Here is a 26,534-nt window from a genome sequence, read left to right on the forward strand (position 1 = left end):
GAAACACAAAGGGATCTATTCCACCATACCATTTCCACACACATTCTTGCCCTTCCTGCTACTCCTCTTAGTTTAGCCACTCTTTTCCTTTTTCTGCAGTACAAGGAAACATAAAACTATAAGCACATAGGCTTAGTAAGTTCCTTTCCTACTCACAAAAACCGTAAATCATACATAACATAAAGTATTAACATGTTCACTTGGCAAGTCATAACCTAGCATGTGAGAGCATAAACATAGAGTCATATCATAGCATGTGAGAACATAAACATAAAGTCGTAACATAGCATGTGAGAGCATAAACATAAAATCATAACATAGCATGTGAGAGCATAAACATAAAATCATAACATAGCATGTGAGAGCAAAAACATATAGTAGTAACATGATCATATAAATATCATAGACATATTTTCAAGAGCATCTTAAATAAGCATAAAGGAAACCATATAACATGAACTTGTAGATACAAGATGTTCTTTGAAAACATGTATCACAAAATGAATATATGCAAGATGTCCTTTTGAAAACATATATCATATATATACTTAAACATAATCTCAACACGAGGGCCCGACTTATACCACATACATACATAAATGTGCGCATCCTAAATAGATTCAATGTAGCTAATCTTGAACCTACTAGGAACTAGGCCCATTTCATAAACCATCGACCTAGGGGCAACTTAGGAGTCCATCCTTTTTACTAGGCCCGTTTCATAAACCATCGACCTAGGGGCACTTATGGAGCCTACCCTTGGTACAAGCCATACAAAAGTAAAATAGCATATCATGTTTCTTCTCATATCATAACATATCATGTTTCTTGTCATATCATGGCATATCATATTCTTGTCATATCATGAAGAGAACTCTTAATCTCAACTTAAGGGAAGCATCTCTTTGTCATATCATGAAGAGTGCTCTTGATCCCAACTTAAGGTAAGCATCTCTTAGGCTTTTCATCTTACATAAGTCTTTCATAAACATATCATGATAGCATGAGGTGCACATAACATAAAGCATATCATAAGAAATCATAACACGATGGCATAAGTGCACATAACATAAAGCATATCATAAGGAATCATAACATGATGGCATGAAGTGCACATAACATAAACCCTATCTTTCTTAGTTTGGCCGAAACTTACAAGTCATGGTTCTAGGTTTTTTTCTCAACAACATCTAAGCATGAACTTTAAACTTAGATCACAACCTAACAAGTGAGACTCTTAGTCAGTATAAATGAGCTTCTAACCCTAATTCTCAAACCTTGGCCGAAACATTCAATCATGGTTTTTAGGTTTTTCAAGCAACATTTAAGCATGAAGACCTTAACTAACATTATATAATGGATTACACATCATAAAAAATCACAAGCTAGCATAGTTTAGGTCTTAAAATTTTCCCTAATCCCTTTATCTCTTCTAGGCCGAAACCCTAAGAGTTTGGTGCTAGTTTCTAAGCAATATAAGGCATGAAACTTTAAACTAACAACATATAATGGGTTATACATCATAAGGAAACATAAGCAAACATAGTTAGGTTTCTAAATTCCCCTTAATCCTCTTATTCTTTCACGACCGAAACTTTAAGGGAGCGTGATCTAGATTTTTAAGCCACATAAAACATGAAAACTTCATACTAACATCATATAGTGATTTACACATCAAAAGAAATCATAAGCATGCATAGTTAAGTTTCTAAACTTCCTGTAACCCCTTTATCTCTTCTTGGCCGAAACCTGACAAGCATAAATATAAGTTTCTAAGCAATAGATAGCATGAAAAACTTTAAACTAAGAACATATAATAGGTTACACATCATAAGGAATCATAAGCAAGCATAGTTAGGTTTCTAACTTTCCCTTAATCCTTTTATTCTTTCATGGCCGAAAGTTTACAAGCATGAATCTAAATTCCTAAGCAATAAATAGCATGAAAAACTTTTAAACAAACAACATATAATGGGTTACACATCATAAGGGATCATAAGCAAGCATAGTTAGGTTTCTAACTTTCCCTTAATCCTTTTATTCTTTCATGGCCGAAACTTCAAGAGAGCATGATCTAGATTTTAAGCCACATAAAACATGAAAACTTCTAGAAATCATAGATGGCCTCTTAACCTTATTTCCTTATCTTGGCCAAAATCTACAAGGTAAGATCCTAGGTTTAAAAATATCTATATAACGTGGAAGCTACTTGTATTGCAGGTGAGGGTAATACTTACTTCCTCTCGCTTGATTCTCTAAGAAAATGACCTTGCCTTGTGAAATTTTTCTTTAGAGAGGACTCTTGGCTTGAATTCGGCACAAAGGAAGGAGGGAGCTTAGGGTTCGGTGGAGAGAGGAAGGAGGAGGAAGAGGAGGGAAGAAGAGAAAATGAATTTTTCCATTCCCTTTTTCCTTTTATTCCAAATGAAAGGAAAAAGGAAAAATAAACTTTTCCTTCCCTTTTTTTTTTACTCATCCTAAATGAAGGGAGAAAGCAAAACGCTCTTTTCATTAGAAGAAGAAGAAGAAAACTTGAACTTCTCCTTCTTAGTGAAGAGAACCTTCACTTTCCTTACCTTTAACTATCTTGTCCCTTTCCTTCCTAACAGCACACCCCTGCTGGGGCTACTGGTTATGACATTCATGCATCTAACAAGCGGCCCAAGGTTCAAACCTTGGCCATGCCTCTTTTTGGTTCTATTTTTCTTTATTATATTTTTTTGAAAATCCACATAAGATCCATTTTGATCATGCATAATCTATATGAATTATTAGAGATCCTATGAGTGTTACAGAGATACTCTTGTCTGTGGCCCTCGGAGATAGCTCAACCCCGAACGGGGGAGATAAATGCTCGGGAAGACTGCTCGACCTCGAATGAGGGAGATAAAATACCCGAAGCTGGCCCGAGACCGGTGACGATCACCCAACCCCGAACGGGGAAGATGTAACATCTGATGCTCTAATAAGTTGGTCGGTGAAGACACGGGTTTAAGGTCGCCGTTCGACTGTCGATGACGCGAGGATTTAAGGTCGCCGCTCGACCGCCGATGACGCCAGGGTTTAAGGTCGCCGCTTGACCGCCGATGACGCCAGGGTTTAAGGTCGCCGCTCGACCGCCGATGACGCCAGGGTTTAAGGTCGCCGCTCTACCGTCTTCTAGCATAACTCAAACCCAGCCGATCAGCATGGGGTCTTCGACATCGAGCTCGTGGCTCGGATAATATACGCCTGACCGATTAGCTCGGGGTCTTCGACATCGAGCCCATGGCTCGGATAATATACGCTCAGCCGATCGGCTCGGGGTCTTCGACATCGAGCCCATGGCTCGGATAATATACGCCCGGCCGATCGACACGGGGTCTTCGACATCGAGCCCGTGGCTCGGATAATATACGCTCGGTCGATCGACACGAGGTCTTCAATCGAGGAACTAGGGCAGATCATATAACTGAAAGAGAAAAGATAACGCAAAAACTGACCGAGGTCACGGGGATGGTAGAATTTTCGGGCATCGTTCATCTTCACGTTCCAAATCAGGTCACAGGGATGGTAGAATATATATCAAGATATCATCTATGAACGATGAAAAGTCAATCAAAATACACTAAGAACACCGGGTTTGTCAAATCCACGAACGTGGCTGGAGCATTGGTATACCCACACAGTATCACCAAGGACTTGCAATGTTCGTACCGTATGAAAAACGTCATCTTCTATACGTCTGCAACCTTTATTCTAAGCTAATTACCATCAAATCTTAATGCGATCTTAGGGATACATATGTGTCCTTGAGTTCATCAAACAAATCCTCTATCCATGGCCAAGGATATTTATTTTTGATGATCTATGTATTAAGTTGTTTGAACTTGCTAGACAATCTCAACAATTCATCTCTCTTCTTAACAAAGAAGATGGAAACTCCCCAAAGAGACATTGGGAAGAATAAATCCTTTATCAAACAACTCTTACAACTTTCATTCATCTAGTTCCTTTGCGGTCATGCGTCACGAGGTCATAGATATTGGAGCCAACCCAAAAGTATCTTAATCACAAACTCAACTTACATTGCAGGTGGTAAGTTAAGGAGTTCATCTAGAAACATCTAGATATTCTTGTACTATACAAATGTTCGAGCAAAGTGATGTACTATCCTTGTTAAATCTTATCAATGGTAGCAGATGTAAGATCAATGAACAGGTGAGAGGAGAAGGTGAATCACGTGTATTAAAATAAAACTTGTTCTTCTATCAATTTTATAAACAAAGTGCACAGCAAAATTAAAACTAAATAAAAAAATAGAACATAGTCGGTTACTTAGTTCGGAACCTTCGGCGACATTTACTCTAAGACTCAGGTCTCTTGACCTATTGATAGGCAATCCACTAAAATCCTCTACTGGTAAACTCCCAGTAGAGTAATCGAGTACAAAGAATAATAATAGGACAGTATATCACCCTACACTTCCTTTAAAATAGTAAAGTAAATGACTTGTAATTAAATGTTACCCAACACGATGATGTTGAAGTTGAAGCACTTGTGTGTTGGTGTCGATCTATCGACAACGGTTAGAAGTCATCATAGCACGGCAGCAGCGCGAAGTTGTAGCAGTAAAATAGTCGTAAGAGCTTGTGCGTCAGTTATGTCCAAGCTGCTGGTCGAACAGGGCCTTTAAAGAGTGTTAAAGGTACCTTCAACCTCATCTGAGGAGCCTCCAACCTCAAATTCGATCTCGAAATCCTCTACCTATATCATCTTCGAAACCCTCGGTCTTTATTCTTGTGAGGGTGCCTCTAAGCACCCTCCGAGGCACGTCCAATACACTCCAAAACACCTACAACGTGCTCTAGGGCACATTCACGCAGAAAACTTCTATTCTCGAAGTTTATCTACACGCAGGCGCCTCCGCTAGGTCCAAGGCACCTCCATTGGGTCCAAGGCACCTCCGCTAGGTCCAAGGCGCTTCTGCGCAGCTCTGAGGAGCATCCTCGCACCTCCGAGATACTCCAGGCACTGTTCATCCGAGGATTTTTTATGCATTTTACCCCTGCAAAATACATTATTCCAAAAATAAAGTATAACCTACAAAATAGAGTTAGTACAATATAACATAACATTATTAATTAGATCCTGTCGTACTAAGACTAGGATCTAGTCATGGTCTTAACTTAGACTTCCAAAATTACTCTAAGCTGGACCAACACCTATAGTCTCACTAGGAGTCATCCTCACTAGATCAGTCTTTTCTAGTTACTTACCTTCACTTACCATTTACAGTCACTTGACTTGCCTCTTGATCCACCAGGTATTCTGCCAGTTGTCAGATTCGTAGATCCAACTAGACTTCAGCCAAATGTCAAGTCCCTCAGACCCAGCTAAACTTCCTGCTAGATATCAGGTCACACCTTGACATATCTAGACTTTGTGTCAGTTATCAAGTCCTTAGACCTAACTAGGCTTCAGCCTGATATCATGTCCTCTTGACCCATCAATTCCTTCACACTTGGTAAAAGTATCAGATCACATAGAATCTAACTTTAACCATTTGTCATTCATCAAAATCAAAGTTCAATTATTAGTGTCAACTACACTAATAAGCAAATACCTCTGACATCCATGATATAGCAATTGCTTGGCTTATAGTACTGAAACAAAATATTCCTTCATCGTTAGTTTCGACAAATTGCTAAGATGGTTGGTCCGACAACTGCAAGGTTACTATCCTTGCTCGACAATTGACTATAGCACAATAGGTGACTAAGTAGTTCATGTCAATAAGGATGTCAAATTCTAACATTTCAAATACTTATATATCTATAGTGAGAGTATGACTACCAAGATCTAAGGGGTAACCCTTAACTTCTTGGTTATATGTCCATACCTATTATGAGGGCATCATTACAACTCTCATAATCTTGCACATAAATATTTTATGATAAGTGTTGACAAAGGATCAATCATTTTGATCTAAATATAGACTCTAAGACCTTAAGTGAATGAACATTTTGGACCTTGTGGTTGTTTTGATGAATCTTCATCCCCCGAATCTGAAGTCGAAGTCTTCTCGGGATTAGCACTGATGGCCAACCATCAAATAGAAGAAGATGTGACCAGCTCAGAAATGGGCATAGATGAAGGGGAAGGATCATCAGAAGAAGAAAGTTGCGATGAAGGAAGAGCATAAGAAATTGAGATAAGTAAGGTACGTGCTCTAACTCCCAAGCAGTCCTTCCAGTTCATTAAAGTGCTTACTAAAGATTTAGTTAAATTAGAAAAGGAAAATGATGAGTTAAAGTTAAACTTAGTAAAAGCATGCCCTCTAGAAATATACGATAATCTATAATTAGAAAATGAAAAATTAAAAATTAAAATTAAAAAATTGAAAAATAATCATGCATGCTTAAATAAATTTCAAAAATTAAAACTTAGAATTTATGATAAATTAAATTGGTATATTAAACATTACCAAGGACAACTTAGAAAAGTTCTCAGAAATTATGTACCCCCTAAATTTTTGATTAACCCGGTAGGAAGAAATCTATACTGGGTTCCAAAATCTTTACTAGATTAAATTTTTGTAAGTTAGCACTTTCAGCAAGAAAAATTAAACAGTTAATTTCTTTATGAGGCTTTGTCTAAGAAAGTGATTGTTGTTCCAATAACCAAGAAGGTCTAGTGTCTCGCCACTGTCTGAAAGTCAAAATATTAAAATAAAATATTTAATTAACTTACTGATAAAGCATGAAAATAAGAATTAAATAATGCTTTAACAAGTTTTTTTAAACATTTATTGAAAATTTCTCAAAAAATACTTTGTTTAAATTTGCCTAAAAGTTAGAGTTCTTTGTTAACTTAGAATTTATTTTGAAAAATTCCTACCCCATTTTTTGCTGTGATTAAAGGGGGAGAGATAGGAACAAGTTTAGGGGGAGTTAATATTTTTAAAAAATTAGTACTTAAATTTTTTTTGGAACAAGATAATATTAAAAAAAATTATTAGGAACAAGATAATATTTTTTTGTTTACTTAGTGTTGCAAATTCTATTATTGCAATCCTTATGCTTAAAATGTTAGTTTAGTAATTTCTTTAAATTACTACTTATCTGTTTTTTTTCTCTAACTTGAACTTGGATTGATGCACATCAAAAAGGGGGAGATTGTTGGACCCCGTGGTTGTTTTGATGTGATCAACCAAGTTAGGTTATGTCTTGTGTGGCTGAATAACACCCCAGATAGTAACATCTTGTTGAGCGTAAACGAATAAATAACTGTTACACCTTATAGCAGCTTCGTCATTTCAAGTTAGTTGCTACAAGGTGTAGCAGTTATTTGTCGAAGTAGCTACTACAATGTGTAGCAGCAAAGCAAAGGCGCTGCAGCAGCATAAATAATTTTAAATAATTTTTTAGCAAGTATGTTTAGGATTAATATATGCTAGAAAATATAGCTAGTAAAAAAATGACTTACCAAGCGACTGCTATAAGTTGTAGCAATTACATGGAGAGTTAGCTGCTACAAGGTGTAGCAGTTACCTGTCGAAGTAGTTGCTACATATTGTAGCAGCTACTTGGGCAGTTAACTGCTACAAGGGGGGTAGCAGTTAACTATCGAAATAGCTGCTATAACTTATAGCAGCAAAGAAAAGTCCAAGTGGCTGCAGGCATTTATAGCAGGCATCGATCTTGCACGTCGTAGAATAAATCCTTCCTTCCTTCTACGACCGTCATTCCAAGTTAGTTGCTACAAGTTGTACCAGCTATAAGTTGTAGTAGCTATGAAGTAGTTGCTGCAACGTTTAGAAACGAAGCAAAGGCGCTGCATCAATAAAAAAATAATTTCCAATAATTTTTTACCAAGTTGATATACATGAACCTACAAATATTTGTAGGGGTAATATCTGCTAGTAAATGTAGCTACCAAAAAAATGACTTACCAAGTGGCTACTTCACATTTGTAGCTGCTATAACGTGTAGCAGCTAACGCGCAGACGTGGTTGTAGCCTGCAAGCGTTTGTAGCCGGCATCATCCTTGAACGTTATAGCATTAATCCTTCTAATATATGTATGTCATAACGGTGGGGAATAATAACTTAAAATGAAACGAATTACTATTGGGAATGGAGAGAGGTGGTAAGCTCTTACAACAGCTGTGAAATTGAAGACGCCGGTGAAAATTTCCTGATGGGAGCGCAAGATCCAACGGACGACGGAGACGATGGAAGCAAGAGAGAGAGAGCGGCAAGGAAGATTTTAATTTGAAAAATTTCCCACGCAGAAGTTTTGAGTAGAACGCGGAAGGGGAGAGAGAATAAATGACATTTTTTTTTGTAGCGAAATTGAGCTGGCAACGCCATATCTACACGTCGCTCACAGTCGCGCACAAAGCGTCGTTCAACATATCAAATCTGTGTGTGTATATATATATATATATAGAGAGAGAGAGAGATGATATCATGCACATTTTATCCTACACACCTCGTGAACACCTAAATTTTTTTTCGATTTAAACAATTTTATGTTTAATACTATATTCTAACTCCTAAATTCTAAAAGCAAAATCTTATCAGCATAACCGGGAGCTTAAAAAAAATATCGTTTTGCACGCTCTGAGGCACCCTCATGATAGCCTGCTCACTTGAAAAAATATGTTAGGGTCCGGAGTTTATGCATAAGATTAAGCAAAAAAAAAAAAAAATTTAATCGAAAAAATATATTGGATGTGCACGATGTATGCAGGATAAGGAGTATGGATAACAAAACTATATATATACATTGTGCACACAAGCTACGTTTTTATTTATTTTTATTTTTTTTTTAATTTTGGATTAAAAAATATTATGCACCCTAAATATTATACCCTAAATCCTAAATTTTAAATCTTAAACCCTAAAAAAATTGCACACCCTAAATACTATACCCTAAACACTAAACCCTAAATTCTAAACCCTAAACTTTTTTTAAAAAAATACACACCCTAAATACTATATATTATAGGATGTCAAAAATGAACCCGACCTGACGACCCAACCCAAGTCGACATGAAAAAAATCAGGTTCGGGTTGGACATTTTTGAGTTTGGGTTGGAGGGTTAAAAAATTTCGAGTTTGGTCAAATTCGGGTTGACCCAGGTTGACCTAAATATAGGGTTTAGTGGATTTTTTTTTTAGTTAAATCAAATTTTATTTTGAAAATTATGATGATTTTATGTATATTAATATCATATTTGTAGGATAATAATGGAGTATTGAGTATTGAGATAAAAGTGAAAAATTATAGGAAAATAGTAAAAAAAATCATTTTGAATCATATTTTCGGATTATCCGAGTCGGGTTTGGATTCGGATTTACAGGTTTTGAGTTGAACTCGGGTTCAAATCGGGCTCGGATTGGGTTAAAAAAAAATTAACTCGACCCACTCGAATTGACACCCTTAGTATATTGTACCCCGTAAGTATTTACTTTTTTTTTGCTTGAACATTATAATCTAATTCCCAAACCCAAAAGATAAAATCTAATTGATTTAACTCCAATTTAGAATTTGATATGCTGCGCCACTTACCTAGCACATTTTGTATATTTTTATTTATATTTAATATTATAACTTAATCTCTAAACTCAAAGACAAAATTTGATTTTAAAATAAATGGAAAATAAATTAATGCTATATATATATATACCCGTGTTAGGGCACCTCAATCGAATGATCTTTCGAGATCGTTGTGACCCCTGTTACAGCACCTCAAATGGACAATATGAACTGTGGCCGCACCAACTCCCCCTCTCATTGGAATACCATATGGAAAGAATGGAATCAATCATAAACACAAGAATGCATCAAAACCACAGTCGGTCTGGTTGCAAATTGATCATGATGTCCAAAATCAATATATAATTTATTTAAGAAACGGCGATACTATCTATGATCCATGATGCTATCTCTGTGGCATCCCTTAAGTTGCTAGAACAAGAGCATAATCTCACATCATGGCCTTCCACAATATACATATACATATATATTGGTCTCCCAAGAATCGAATGGGTAGGTCAGTGCCTTTAAAAGGTAGAAATGGAGTCAAAATGTGACATAAAGATGCCCAAAGTTTGTTGTTCTGGTGTTCCAAAGAGAGCAGGAAAGAAGTGAAAGTCGTGGGCATGTGTCGACCACAGCAGCGAGAAATATATCCTTCCCCTCTCTATGATCCTTTCAGCGGTCGCCCCGTGGGCAAGAACATGTTATGGAAAAACAAAGACAGAGAAATCTTGGCAGTGATCGCAAGCCAAAGTAATCACAAAGATACGTTTGCCCTCCATCCAAGCAATGGATAGAGATTTTTGAAAATTTGAAATTACACAATCATTTCTCCTGAAGGCCAGGAATTGGATGAGTGGCATAAATCTCTACAAATCAGACATGGATGGAGATAGTTTGACAATAAGAGAAAAGCAGATATCTGTGGTTGTAGATGGGTTTTTTTTTCCTCGACTCTCATCCAGAAACTAATAAAATGGAATTTATGAGGACCACGAGTCGAAGCATACGAGACAAAATGATGCATTGAGAGAAAGTGTAAGATACCATCAGCTGAATGCCTAATAATGCAAATGGTGATGAACACACGCACAGTGGAGTTTCTGTTCAACTACTTGTTCAACCTCTAACTTTCCAGCAAGAGGAGCATCGTTAAATGGCGGAGTAAGAAAATTAATATAAGGCTCTTGCTCAGTTTTTGCAAAGAAGTTGAAACAGATACTAGTGTTTCTTCTCTTCTAGCGGCATCTTAGGCTACTAATCAGCTGCAAAACAAAATCAGACAAACCGTCTGAGCTTTTGCAGATGGAATTTATTCTATACAAAGACCTCTGTTGCAAGAATTATTGGCTGACCCTCAAAGCAATTTGACAATTATAAAATCAATGGCATTTCAAAGGCATGCATTTTAATGGGGATCATTGTCAGATGCTAAAGTAAAAGAAGACTGGCAAAGTCACTAGGTAATGTATTTAACCCACCAACACACCAACATATGAAAAAACTTATAATTTAATTTCTTCTTACCATTCCATGAACTTACTTGCCAAACCTGCACATATTTGTCCGATGACGAAAGAGGTTACTCTTATTGTAGCACCATTTCCAGAAGGGAGAAGATTTGATCCTGCATGTAATGCTGTCAAATCAGTTTGAATAATATGAAATTCAATTTCAAAAAAAAAAAAAATACTACCATGAATCCAAACTTATCCAAAGTGAGTATGATGACAAACAAAAGTCCTATTATAAATCAGGCAGTCAACAGATTCAAGATGCAAGGTAATGACACTTGACATGCTCTGAAACAATCTATACTTATATCCAGCAGTCATCAGATTCAGGGTGTGAGGATAAGTCACAGAAAAATTTTAATTGACACCAGAAACAATCTAATATGTAAAACTTGGCAGTGATCCCAAGGATAAAAAATATCATGGTGATGTCATGAGTTATCCCACATGATTAACAAGTGATAGTCCTAATATAAGTTAGGTGGATTCCACAGGTTCAGATTTTCGAACAATCAGTCGCCGGGAATTTTAGAACTGATGCCACTAGAAATTATTTTGTATTTTTTTTAGTGTATAGGTAATTACACAATGATTACCTGCGCAAATAAATTGAACCGATGGATAAGAAAGATGATCTGAACAGAAGAAAGTAGGTATACTAGAAAATTATGATACATGAATCTCAACAACAATATATACAAATAAAAAATCAATAATGAAAGGATTTGTGCTTTACAAGTATGCAGATGCAAATATAAAAACCATTGGGTTGCACTTCGAAGTTTGAATATTAGATGTTAAAAAATATCGATAACCTTGTCGAGCATATAAAATTAAAAAAAGATAAGAAAAGAAAAGAAAAATGCAGCGCCATTAGGAGAAACTCCTTTATGTAGTTTTAAATGGCTCAATATTTATTTAAGAGACTAGACACTTGTTGCATAATTGTTCGCTCTCTTCAAATTGATGGGGTCCATAATGGTGCATTTGTCACTATTTATTGTTCCTTCACTTTGTAGAAAGAGACTTCCGTTGCATCATCATGCAAATAAAATCATTCTCACTTGATAAAATAACCTAGCACATCTTTAAATTTCAATCTACCTCCTCTTCGATTGTGTACCCTCTAATGCATAAGCTTCTGACATGCCTGTAAGAGGAATTCTATTTCCTAATACTAATCACTATTAATCTCAGATGTGATCCTTATCTCCCTCTATGGCCAGGACACAAGTTGCATGTATTAGAACTGCCATGATCCATCATTCATAATTCATAAATAAACTAAAAAAGCCATGACGCCAATATCCTGGTACTCCCACTGCCTAGCCAAATGCCTGTCACTGTTAGCCAATAAGAAATTACCTTAATGGTAACAGCACCATGAGGTTGTGATGTTTATGATGGTCCAGAATTTGACATCACTGTTTGATGACCATCAGACAGTTTATAATGGTGACCCCATACATAAAAGAAAACGTAAATCCATTAGCTGAATATCTATCAGGTTGGAGAGTAATCACACTGATGTACGTACGTATGTTTTTTCACTCATTAGTAAGGTGTGAAAGTGTTCTAGATAGAACCCCCCCCTTCTCTACCCAGTGCATTATAAATAAAGCCACCAACCATTGCAAACTTCTGTCCCCTTCCTTAAACATCCCAACATCTTCATCTTCATCTTCCTTACCCTCCTTCATTTCTGCCTATTCTAAGCAAAATACCATAATCATGCATTCCGGAGAAGTTGCCAGCGTTAGCTACCTTTCACCTTCAAATTCACCTTTCAGAGCCCACTACAATATGCATCAAGACAGTATTACCTCCTCCAACTTTAGCTGTCTGTTTGGACCTCATTTTACTGAACACTTACACACCATGCCAGAGATGCATGGCATGAGCGTTCCCATTTCTTATCTTGGAATCGGCAGAATTTCAGATGAGCCAGGTGGTGCTGACAAACTAGTCCAAGCTGAAGAAAGGAAAAAGAGGAGGATGATATCGAACAGAGAATCAGCTCGCCGATCACGGATGAGAAAACAAAAGCATCTCGGTGAATTGTACTCACAAGTCATCCGTCTCCGATCAGTAAACCACCAGCTTCTCAATGAGTTAAACAACGTGGTGAGAGAGCGCAATCAGATTATCCAAGAGAATAGGCGCCTCAAAAATGAAGAAACTACGCTCCAAATGAAACTCAAGAGTCTCCCAGCAAAATTTGATTGTTCTCAAGAAGAAGCAGAGATATCTTGATTGCAAGAGATCAGCTACAAAATCTCTTGAACGTTGGACATGTCGTTTTCATGTTGCCGTTTTCACAATTTTTCTCATTTTCACTTTGTGCGGCATCAACATTAGTCTGTTTTACTGAATTGCATCTAATTTAAATCCCCATCCAGTTATCTATGCAATGATATCAAATGTGTCTAACAAACGTCAGTATTGATCCACCACATTGACAGATCAAGATGGTAAGAACTTGGTTTAACCAAAACAATACAATTCATTTACACAAGCAAGGCGGATGAGTTATTCATTCCAACATATTGATAAACAAATCGAGAGAATATTAAATAACTATGGTTATTTTTTATCACTGGACTACAATAACAACCGATGAATGGTAGCATCCTGATCTCCACAACCCAAAACCTGACACAATGAAGAGAGAATGCAATTTTGATCCATGAACAAAGAGATCTGTGGTTAACAACATCCTTCCATCAACGAAACTCACTCTTGCATGATGAAGTGAATCGTTATGAAGCCGAGAGTAGTGATGGAAAATGGTCTGATTGCATTATTGAACCAGGTGTACGAGAACAGACGAAAATTTGTCGGATGAAGTGGGTTGCTTTCGGGTCAGATCCTAGATCAATACCATAAAAGTAAAATGTGTTCGTACGATGTTGAGATCTCTTGCAGGTGTAAATTATTAATATAAAGCTTCCCATAACAAGCAAGCACATGAAAGTCTCACCAGAAGCGGCCAAACCGAATTGAATGCTTGGCCTACTTCAAGCTTATTTTGACAGGTTTGTTTGTCTGTTTCAGGTATCATCTTGAATTTTTTTTACAGGCATGACAACCATGTCAATTGCAAATGCTCTTTCATGTCCTAACCTGGAGATTTGAAATATTCCCAGAATTGTTGACCCTTCTAAGTTCAAATTGTTGGATCTCTATCCACAATATACCAGAGGGACATTGTTAGACCATTTGTCGAAGATTTTAAAAAATTAATTGAATTACAATTACACAAAATCAATTCTAACTTATCTGTCGAGGCAACCTAAGTGGATAATCTCAGCCTGCCAACGGGACTGGCTCTGCAAAGCTTCCGGTAGTCCAAGTCGCGGAGTTGATACGGTGTGTAGTAGATTCAAGAGTCGATCATCGAGTTGGGAAGGGAATTCACTGAGTAAGATGTCGAGATTTGCGCTCAACGCGGTTTCCTTGAAACAGATTCACCCCACCTCCGGTTGTGCTTCGAGGTTCTCTCGGGTCGTCTATTTTCCAGAATACAATGTCAGAACCACGTACACAATCAACCACTGGTTGTTCGTGACGAATTAAGAATGCACCTGAGTGATATCACGAGTAGTTCAGTCGAACGGATGCACAACTGAGAGAGTTTTATGGGAGAATATGGGTGGACAAAGGTTCGCTTCCTACTCTTCCTCTCGCTCTATATTTTCTGCTCAAGATCTGAGCTCCTTATATAGGGGTTGAGCCTTTAGCCGTAATAAATGACCGATTAATGGTCATTTATTATCATTAATTATCGGTAGTTTCAATTGAATGAATTAATGACCATTATTATCATTAATTGCCGATAGTTTGAATTAATGATCATTTATTAGCATTAATTGTGAATTAATTGAAATTAATTCATCTGTTTCATCTGAACAGTAAAAAAAACTTGATAAAATATTGGTTTATTCACTTGGACAAATCTTGCATCGACCAGTCCAGCATTCGACGTGGCAGGTCGTGCTCGCACACGAATCAACCTTGATTCAGTGCAATCTAGGCCCTTGGATTTGCACCCGCCCTTGGATTTGCACCCACCCCTGTGCATAAGAGTCTCTCCCTATGCATATATTTATAACATCAATGCATGTGTCATAATTTAAACCAACAATAAAGCCAAAAGACTTCAAATATGGGACTAAAAACTCATGTACAATAGAATCTCTTCGTCTCCACCTCTTTATTTCATTCACATTTCTAATAATCCCCCACATGAATAAAAAACAGGGTATATGATAGCATTCAACAGTTAAGTCTAGTATAGAATAGGTAGGTTTTACCCTTTGAACCTTCCCTTGTAAAGATCTATTTGCATACTGGCTAACACATGATGTCCTTGAACCGTTCTACCATCTGTGTAAGCATTGACAAATCTCACCCAAGACTCTCATTGATACAACTCAGCTCTCACGAATGTGTTCGTTCTTAACCATAAACACACTTGGTTCTGTGAGAAGCTCTAAGAATTGTGCCTTCAATTCTCTTCGAAGCGGCCCCACTTCTTTCTCACATAGGTGATCCCTCGAGAGTAATCATCTACTCTTCTTGATCATTAAAAGTTCATCGGCTTACTCTGGTCCGGTCACTGTTTTATTAGGTTATCCCCCACAGTGTGTCTAGTCAGTGCAAATTAGTTGTCCCTTTAAACCTAGTTCTTGAGATCTCCAGTCAACATAGATTAGGTGTCATCTGCACTGATCACTGACAACGACATCAAACTCATTCCTTGTGATGAGCTTGCAACTAACTCTTTATTTAATCCTTTGGTTAGCGGATCCGCTAGGTTATCCTTTAACTTCATATAATCAACAGTGATAACTCTGTGAGGAGTAATTGTCTAATGGTATTATATCTACAACGTATATATCTAAACTTACAATTATACAAATAGTTCTGTGCCCGACCAATTAGTGATTGACTATCACAATGTATGCAGATTACCGACACCAATTTTAGCCATCTTGGAACATCTTCTAAAAATTGTCATAGTCATTCAGCCTCTTCATCAAATTTGTCAAGAGGTATAAATTTAGATTCCATTGTGGATCTGGTTATTACGATTTGCTTAGAAGATATCTATGAAATGACTGCACCTTCCAAAGTAAATACATATCCACTCATAAACTTAGAGTCTTTTATATCAAATATCCAACTCGCATCGTTGTATCCTTCGATCATAGCAAGATATATCGTATAGTGCAGTTCATATTCACGAGTACACCTCAAGTACCCAGTACTCTTGTTATCCTTTTCAGTGCTCAACACTGGGATTACTCGTGTATTTACTCAGTTTACTAACTGCGTAGGCTAAGTCTAGTCATGTACAACTTATCAGGTACATCAGACTTCCAATCACTCAAGAATACTCTATCTGAGAGATATTTTCTCCTCGATTCTTCGATAGATGTTGACTCGTATCTATCGGCGTTCGTACTAATATAGTATCACCCTTCAAGAGTCTTGTCCACGCAGTGAGACTAACTAAGAACAAGTCCTTCTACTATTCTAATAATTTTGATTCCTAGAATCACATTAGTTAGACCCATGTCTTTCATGTCAAATCTTGAGTTCAACATATCTTTAGTAAATTTGATTATCTTATCATTACACCTAATGATAAGTATGTCATCTACATATAGGCACAAGATAACATAGTCATTTTGGCTTTCATGTAGACATATTTATCACATTCATTGATTTTGAATCTGCATTCCTTCATGACATTGTCAAATTTCTCATATCACTACTTTAATGCTTGTTTCAAGTCATATAATGATTTCATCAATCTACAAACCTTATTTTTATGTCCTGGCACAGAAAACCCTTCATGTTCCTCAACGTAGATTCCCTCTTCTAAATTTCTATTTAGAAAGACTGGCTTTATATCCATCTGATGTATTTCTAAGTTCCATAGAGCTACAATAGCCAACAATACTCTAATGGAAGTTATTCTCGACATCAGAGAATACGTATCAAAATAATTAAAGTCTTCTTATTGTCGGTATCCTTTGATTACCAATTTGGCTTTGTACTTATCAATTGTGTCATATGACTTCATTTTCTTCTTGAAAATCCACTTAAAACCTAGTGGTTTATTTCCTGAAGGAAGATCCACAAGTTCTCAAGTATGATTTTGCAAGATAGATTCAATCTCAAACGCAATTGCCTCTCTCTAGTGAGATCCATCAAAAGAGCTTACTGTTTCTGAATAACTATGGGGCTCACTTTCTAATATGAAAGTGATAAAATTCATTCCATAGGATTTTTTCACTCGAGGTCTTTTACTCCATCTAAGCTTAACCTCGACTGGTTCCTCATAATCTTCTTCTTCATGTGTTTCATATGCCCAGGAGCTAGCATCCTTTCGAGTCATATACGGAAACACATGCTCAAAGAATAAGGTATTCCTCGATTCTATTATCAAATTCTTATGTATATCCGTTATTTGTGACTCATACACAAAAAATTGATACGCACTACTGTTATGTGCATATTCAATAAATATGCAATCAACAATCTTTGGTCATATCTTAATCCATTTAGATCAAGTACCAAAACTTTGCCAAGACACCCCATATTCGTAAATATTTATAGAACAGTTGTCTTCTATTCCATAACTCATAAGGGCTCTTATCTATTTTCTTCCGGGACACCTTATTTAAAAGGTAATTAGATGTTAACACAGCTTCCCCCCACATGAACTCTGGCAGTTTAGAGCTTAATAGAAGAGCATTCATCATCTTATTTAAAGTGGGGTTCTTCCGTTTCGAGTTTTGACCATGCTCGACCACATTGGCTTTCACATTAGCATAAGAGAACAATTTTCTCTCCAAACTCTTGTTGTCCTCTTCAATTCGAAGTCTAACCACGAGTTCTTCCACGTTCATCTCCTTCTGCTTGTGCTTCAGGTAGTTCTTGAAGTCCTTCCAACCAGAAGGCAACTTCTCAATGATAGCAACCACCTGGAAAGTTTCACTCAGAACCATCCCTTCTAAGTGGATCTTGTACAAGATCACCTGAAGCTCCTGGGCTTGGCTGATCGTTGTCTAGGAGTCAACCATCTTGTAGTCCAGGAATCGACCCATAATGAATTTCTTAGCCCCCACATCCTCTATCTTGTACTTCTTGTCCAAAGACTCTCATAGTTCCTTAGTCGTTCTCTTCGTACCATACACAACGTACAGCAAGTCAACAAGACAGTTGAGGATGTAAGTTCGACAAACGAACTCAGAATAAGTCCATGCCTCCACTATACTGATGGTATGAGCATCAGCATCTTCAACATGCTTGGGAGGATTTTCAGTCAAGAACCAAGCCAGATTGAGTGTGGTCAAGTAGAAGAGCATCTTTTGTTGCCTCCTCTTGAAGTTTAATCCATTGAACTTCTCTGACCTTTCCCTGGTTGATTGGCACAGTTTCAATCGGGGCGGAGGGGGCCTTCATGTGTTGAGTCTATTACATCTCAATACTTTGTTCAGTGTCCATCTCGACAGAACCAAATCTATTTCAAGATTGTTGGACAATCTGTCGGAGATTTTGGGGAATTAACTAAATTAAAATTACACAAATTCAATTCTAACTTATCTGTCAAGATGACCTCAGCGGATAATCTCATGTTGCAAACGAGGCTGGTTCTGCCAAGCTTCCGGTGGTCCGAGTCGCGAAGTCGATACGGTGCATAGCAAAATCGGGAATCGATTGCCGAGTCGGGAAGGGAATTCATCAAGTAAGATGCTGAGGCTTGCGATCAGCATTTCCTTGAAACAAATTCCCCCCACCTCCGGTTGTGCGTCGAGGTTCTCTCGGTTGTCTATTTCCCAGAATATAACGGCAGAACCACGCACACAATCAAGCACTTGTTGTTCGTGGCGAACTGAGAATGCACCTGAGTGCTATCACAAGTAATTAAGTAAAACAAATGCACGACTGAGAGAGTTTTGTGGAAGAACATGGGTGGATAGAGATTCACTTCTTACTCTTCCTCTCGGTCTATATTTTCTGCTTAAGATCTGAACTTCTTATATAGGGGCTCAACATTTGGCCGTAATAAATGACTGATTAATGGTCATGGATTGCCATTAATTGTCAGAAATTTCAAATGGATCGATTAATAGTTATTTATTGTCATTAATTATCGACAGTTTCAATTGAATGAATTAATGAATATTTATTGTCATTAATTGTCGACAGTTTCAATTGGATTGAATTAATTGAAATTAATTCATCTGTTTCACCTTAGCAGCAAAAACAAATGTGGCAAAATATTTATTTATTCGCTTAAGCAAATCTTGCCTCTATCGGTCCAACATTCAACATGTGCAGGTCGTGGTCGCACACGAGTCAACCTTAGTTCAATGCAATCTGAGCCATGGATTTGCACCCACCCCTGCGCACCTACGCGTCAGAGAGTCTCTCCCTATGCATATATTTACAACATCAATACGTGTGTCATAATTTAAACCAACAATAAAGTCAAGAGACTTCTAATATTGAATTAAAAATTCATGCACAATAGAGTCTCTTCATCTCCACCTCTTTATTTAATTCACATTTCCAACACTTATTTGGCAAGATGGATTGAGCTGATAATCTCAAGTAGTGGATCTGGTTGAATAGGTTGATCGCCAATGTCGTCTGGAGCTGTCCAAGTTCGAGTCGGAGAGGGAATTTGTCGAGACGCTGGTTCGCCTAATTGTCAAGTCGGCAAGTGCTCCGAGTGCCAAATGAAGTTGATGTTGAAGGCTCGAGATGGACGCTGAACAAACCCGGAGCCTGAGTCCAAGTTACGTGAGAAGTATCGCCCGATAAACAAAGATCACAAATCCTGCAGCGAGGCAGTCTCCTTAAACCAGATTCACCCCCTCTGGCGGTGCTAAGAGATCGCGTTTAGACGTCTATTTCCTAGGATAAAATGGTGAAACCACGGACACAACCTAGCACATATTGACATGGCAAACTGAGCATATATCTGAATGCTATCACAGATATCTGCCAAATGAAAAATTACATGGCAAAATGAAGGAGGACAAATGAGGGGATTAATAGAGAAGAGACTCTCTCTCTGTTTGGCAATTGCTCTTCTGTACGAAGAAAAATTTGCTCACTTTGTTATGTGGCAGACTTGCTTCTACCTCTCCTTCATGCTTGCTTATGCTCCCTTATAAAGGAGTGCCTTCTCCTGGGCCGATTCACATGCAAATGCATGTCATCAACCATCACATGTGGGCTTCAACTTACAAGACATGTGTCATGCTTGGTGGCAAGCATGCAAAGCCATGGAACGGCAAGTGGCAATTGGTGTGCATGCACAACCACACGTGGTATACTCATGCAATGTCATATGGTATACACTTGCAATGACACGCGAACATACAAGAGAAAAACTTGTGGCAAATTTGGACTGATTTATGGGCACATTATATATGCCTCCGCCGCGGTCCACTATATACAATAACGTTCACATAAGAATCCTTGGGTACAATCCATACCCTAGATTCACACCCACTCTGCAAAATCAATCAGTTGTAATGTCACTCAATCGATGTGACACTAATAACTCACAAGTCGTGTTTTCATTCACATTTTTCTAACAATCCCCACATGAATGGAAACAAAGTATGTAATAGCCTTCGGCAGTTGAGTCGTGTATAGGATAGATAGGTGTTACCCTTTGAAAATCTATTTGCTCATTGGCTAATCAGTAGATGCGATATTTTTGAAATGTTCTGTCGTTTGTGTAATTATGGACAAATCTCACTCAAGACTCTCCCTAATATAGCTCAGATCTCATGAGTGTATTTTTTCTTGGTCATGAACACGCCTGATTTTATAAGAAGTACTAAGAATTATACCTCCAATTCTTTTCGAAACAACCCCACTTCTTTCTCACATAGGTGATCTTTTGAGAGTATTTCCTATTATTCCACTGCGATCATTAAAAGCAAGAATGCTTACCCTTCATCTAATCACTAATTCATCGGGTCATTCCCAGTGATTGCCTTTCAGTGCAGTTAGAACCTAGGTGTTGGGATCTCTAGTCAGTATAGATTGGGTTTCCTTTGCACCTATAGTTGGCATCGACACTTACATTAAGCTCATTCCTCACGATAAGCTAGCAACAAACTCTCTATTTAATCCTTTAATTAGCAAATCTGCTAGGTTATCAATAGTGATAATTCCCGTCGAGAATAGTTGTCTAATGGTATTATGTCTAAGGCGTATATATCGAGACTTACCATTATATAAATGCTCTATACCCGACCAATTGCAAATTAAATATCACAATGTATGCAAATTGTCGACACAGGTTTCGATTATCTGGAACATCTTCTAAGAACACCATATTTGTCCAGAGTTACAAATTCAAATTTCATTATATATCTAGTTATTATGGTTTGCTTAGAAGATTTTCAAGCAATTGTTGCACTTCCTAAAGTGAATATATATCCACTTGTGAACTTAGAATCTTTTATGTTTGATATCCAATTTACGTTATTGTATTCTTCAATCACAACAGAATAACTCGTGTATTGCAGTCTATAATCACGAGCACACCACAAGTACCTTAGTACTCTTATTATCCCTTTCCAGTGCTCAACACTAGATTACTCATATATCTACTCATCTTACTTACTACGTAAGCTAAGTCTAGTTGTGTACAATTCATTAATACATCAGACTTCTAATCACCTTGGAGTACTCAATCTGTGAGATACTCTCATCTTGATTTTTAGATAGATGTTAACTCATATCTATCGGAGTCCATGCCAATGTAGTATAACTCTAGTTGAATTTCTCAAGAATCTTAACCAAATAATGGGACTGACTAAGAAAAGTCTTTCTGTTGTTCTAAGAATTTTAATTCCTAGAATCACATCGGCTAGGCTCATTTTTTTCATATCAAATCTTAAATTCAACATAACTTTAGTGAATTTGATTATCTTATCATTACTCCTAATGATAAAGATGTCATCTACATATAGACATAACTTGAAATAGTCATATACTTTTCATGTAGACGTATTTATCATATTTATTGATCTGAAATCCACTTTCCTTCATGGCAATATCAAACGTTTCATATCATTATTTCGTAGTTTGTTTCAAGTCATATAGTGACTTTACTTAGTTATAAACTTTCAGGTTGCTCCATGTAGATTTCCTTTTCTAAATCTTCTTTAAGAAAAGCGGCATTTACATCTATTTGATGTATGTCCAAATTCCATAGAGTGGCAATAGCTAACAAGACTCTAATGGAAGCTATTCTTGAAACCAAAGAATACGTATCAAAGTAACCAGGGTCTTCTGATTGTCGGTAACTTTTAATTACCAATCTAGCCTTGTACTTATCAATCGTGTCATCTTATTTCCTTTTCTTTTAAAAAATCCACTTGCAACCTAGTAGTTTATTTCCGGGAGGAAGAGACACAAGTTTTCAGGTGTGGTTTTGTAAAATAGAGTCAATTTTAGATGCAACTGCCTCATTTCATTGAGGTCTCTCAGAACAGCTTACTGCTTCTAAATAACTTTAGAGATCACTTTCTAACGTGAAAGTGATAAAATCCATTCTGAATGATTTTTCCACCCGAGCTCATTTACTCCATCTGAGTTCAACCTCAACTGGTTCATCTTCTTTTTCTTCTTCTTGTGTGTCATGTATATTTTAAGGAGTTAGCTTCCTCTTAAGTCTTATATGGAAACACATATTCGAACAATGAGGTATTTCTCGATTCAATAATTGAGTTCTTATGTATCTCCGATATTTGAGATTTAAACACAAGGAACCTATAAGTACTGTTGTTATGTGTATATCCAAAAAATATGCAATCAACAGTCTTTGGCTCTATCTTAATCCTCTTCGGATCAAAACCAACACTTTGACAAAACACCCCCATATTTGCAAGTATGTCTATGATGGTTGTCTTCTAGTCCACAACTCATTCGAGCTCTTTTCTATTTTCTTTCTGAGCACCTTATTTAAAAGGTAATTAGCAATGAGCACATCTTCCCCCATATTTGCTCTATCAGTCCAGAACTCAATAGAAGAGCATTTATTATCTCTTTCAGAGTATGATTCTTTCACTCAATAATACCATTTTGATGAGGAGAATAGGGAGCTGTTGTTTTGTGTCTAATTCCTTGTTCAGCACACAACTCAGTGAACGGTGATACATATTCACTGCTTCGGTAACTTCGAGCCAACTTAATTTTCCTATTAAGTTGGTTTTCAACCTTACTCTTAAAGAGAATAAATTTCTCTGAAACTTCATCCTTACTTTAGAGAAGATATACATATACCGTATTTTGTGTGATCATATATAAAAGTAATGAAGTGTTTATTCCCATCATGTGTCAGTGAACCTTTAAAATTGCACACGTCGGTGTGAATTAGACTGAGTGGTTCAGTGCTTCTTTTAACGTGTTAAAAGGAAGACCTTATCATTTTTGCTTCAACACAAGTTTCACACTTGTATTCCGAGTTAAAGTGGAATGTAGATATGCTTTGCATGTTACTTAATCTACGTAATACATCGTAGTTAATATGTCTTAGTCTACTATGGCACAAACTGGAAGACTCAAACATATACACAAAAGAGCTTTCAATTTTATTTATCTTAGGCCGAATGGTCATTACAGTGTGCCTAAAGAGTCCATCATTTACATACTCTCTTCCTATAAACATTCCATGTTTGGATAGCACAACCCTGTCTAACTCAAACACAATGTGGAACTCATGCTTGCAGATAAGCGATCCGGATATTAGATTCTTTCGAATCTCTAGAACATACAACACCTTGTTCAGAGTTAGCTCCTTGTCAGAGGTAATCTTTAGCACTACTTTCCCTTGACCCTTTATATCCGAGATTGCTAAATTGTCCATGAACAGCTTATCCCCATCTTTAACTTCTTCAAAGTTATGGAGTAGCTCCTTGTTGCAGCAAACATGTCTGATGGCACCGATATCGATCCACTATTGTTGTGGATTGGAACCTATCAGGTTTACTCCAGAGACCATGACACAGAGGTCTATGTCTGGTTCCTAATTTAGGTTGGGCTCCTGCTTATTCTTTAATTTTTTACACTCCGAAATTTTGTGACCAACTCAATTACAGTTGTAGCATTTTCCAGAGAATTGTTTTTTGAAACTGTCTCCTCTTGGTGTCATATTGGAAGATTTAGGTTCTTCTGTTTCAAGCCTTGACCGTACACAACCACGTTGACTTTTAAAATAGCATAAAAGAACCATTTCCTCAATGAACTCTTGTTGTCTTCCTCAATTCGAATTCTTTCAATGAGTTCTTCTACAGTCATCTCCTTCCGCTTATGTTTTAGGTAATTCTTAAAGTCCTTACAACCATAAGACAGCTTTTCAATGGTTGTTGCCACGTGAAAGGTTTCATTCGGCATCATGCCTTCTGAGTGAATCTCCTGTAAGATCATCTGAAGCTCCTATACTTAGTTGATTACCGACTTGGAGGCAACCATTTTGTAGTCCAAGAAATGACCAATAATGAACTTTTTGGCATCAGCATCCTTCGATTTGTATTTCTTGTCCATAGACTCCCACAATTTCTTTATCATTTTATTCTCACAGTTCACAATGTACAGCGAATTGGCAAGACTGTTGAGGATGTAGTTTCGACATAGGATTCCATTTGTCGACTTTAGTGATGTTTTTCACAACATTTACACCCTTAGTATATTTGGGAGGCTCCTCAGTCAAGATCTGTGTCAAGTTCAATGTGGTCAGGTAGAAAAATATCTTTTGTTGCCACCGCTTGAAGTTTAACCTAGTGAACTTCTCTGACTTTTCCCATGATTGATTGGAACATTTCCAATTGGGACGAAGGAGGTCGACAAAAGTTGAGTTTGTTGCATCTCAACATCTTTTGCCGCCATCTAAACAGAACGAATATATTTTAAGATTATTGGATACAATCTACCGGAGGAACAATACTTACTTATCTATCAAGATAGCTTGAGTTGATAATCTCAAACTGTCGGTTTGGCTAAGTAGGTTGATCGCTAATATTGTCTAGAGTTATCCAAGTCCGAGTCGGAGAGGGAATTTATCGAGACGCTGGTTCACCTAGTTGTCAAGTCGACAAGTACTTCGAGTACCGAATGAAGCTGATGTCGAAGGTTCGAGACAGACGCTGAACAAACTTAGAGCCTGAGTCCGAGTTACGTGAGGAGCGTCGTCCGAGGAATAAAAACGTTGAGTCTTGTAGCTAGACAGTCTCTTTAAAATAAATTCGTCATGCTTAGACATCTATTTTCTAAGATAAAACAACGAGATCACGAACACAATCTAGCAAAGATTGACGTGACGAATTGAACATATCTCTAAACACTATCACATATATCTATGAAATAAAAAATTATAAGATAAACTAAAAGAGGACAAATGAGAGGATTACAGAGAAGAGACTCTCTTCTCTGTTTCACAATTGCTCTCTTCCTTCTTCTGTATGAAGAAAAATTTGCTCGCTTTGTTCCGTGGCTCACAGACTTGCTTCTGCCTCTCTTTCATGCTTGCTTATGTCCCCTTATAAAGGAATGCCCTCTTCTGGAGTCCTGGTCCGATTCACATGCAAATGCACGTGTCATCAACAATCACATATGGACTTTAACTTGCAAGACATGGGTCATACTTGGTGGCAAGCATGCAAAGCCATGGAACTGCAGTGGCAATTGGTGTGCACGTACAATCACACGTGGTATGTTCATACAATGCCATATGACATACAGGTGTAATAACATGTGAGCATTAAAGAGAAAGATTTTTGGTAAATTTGGACTGATTTATGGGCACATTATATATGCCACGGCCATGATCCATTGCATGCATAACATTCACACCAGAATCCTTGGATTGGTGTAACCCGGATTTTAAATTCACACCTCCTCTGTAAAATTAAACTAATAACCCACAAATCGTGTTTTTATTCACATTTTTCCAACCCAAATAGTTGAGATTAACTAAGTTTTCAGCCAATCCTATTTTCTAGAAGACAACTTCTTAGTCCTCTCCTACATCCAAAAAAAACTAGTTTGCACTAAATCTGATTTGTACATTTCAACGCTTCCATTCTTCCTGAACAAAGTTCACAATTTTTCACAATGCAAGATAATAGAACTCGATGAATGCAAAAAAAAAAAAAAAAAAAGCAAGGAGATTCAATGCAGCGACACTTGCACTACATTAGCACCCCAAAAACCCTAGAAATTCTGAGCCGCAAAAAGTAAGCGACACATGCAACAGAAAGGGGCGATTGCTTGATAGACGGCAAAGTTGCAGACCATGAACGGACCAAAAACTCTACCTGAGAGCAAGCGATTGCGGATGTGTTCCGAGGAAAGAAAGCTTCTTGCGAATCCTTCGCTACTCGTCTTTGGTTCGTGGTGAGAACCGAGCACGGGCTGCCTCGTTAACGATGCTCCGGCACGAGAGAAGGCG

The 26,534-nt window shown here is 37.4% G+C and overlaps 1 long non-coding RNA gene across 2 annotated transcripts; it reads right to left on the reverse strand.

The window, feature by feature from the left end:
* LOC122025181 lies at positions 1-26,534 on the reverse strand. Of its 2 annotated transcripts, none has more exons than XR_006123613.1 (3): positions 26,401-26,534; positions 11,071-11,154; positions 1-93 (listed from the first exon to the last, which is right to left on the reverse strand). It is a non-coding gene; the product is annotated as an uncharacterized LOC122025181 (long non-coding RNA). The 2 variants fall into 2 exon arrangements; XR_006123614.1 differs by lacking the exon at positions 1-93 and adding an exon at positions 10,421-10,792.

Source organism: Zingiber officinale, chromosome 9B, assembly GCF_018446385.1.
Source record: "Zingiber officinale cultivar Zhangliang chromosome 9B, Zo_v1.1, whole genome shotgun sequence".
In the NCBI taxonomy this organism is placed as follows: domain Eukaryota; kingdom Viridiplantae; phylum Streptophyta; class Magnoliopsida; order Zingiberales; family Zingiberaceae; genus Zingiber; species Zingiber officinale.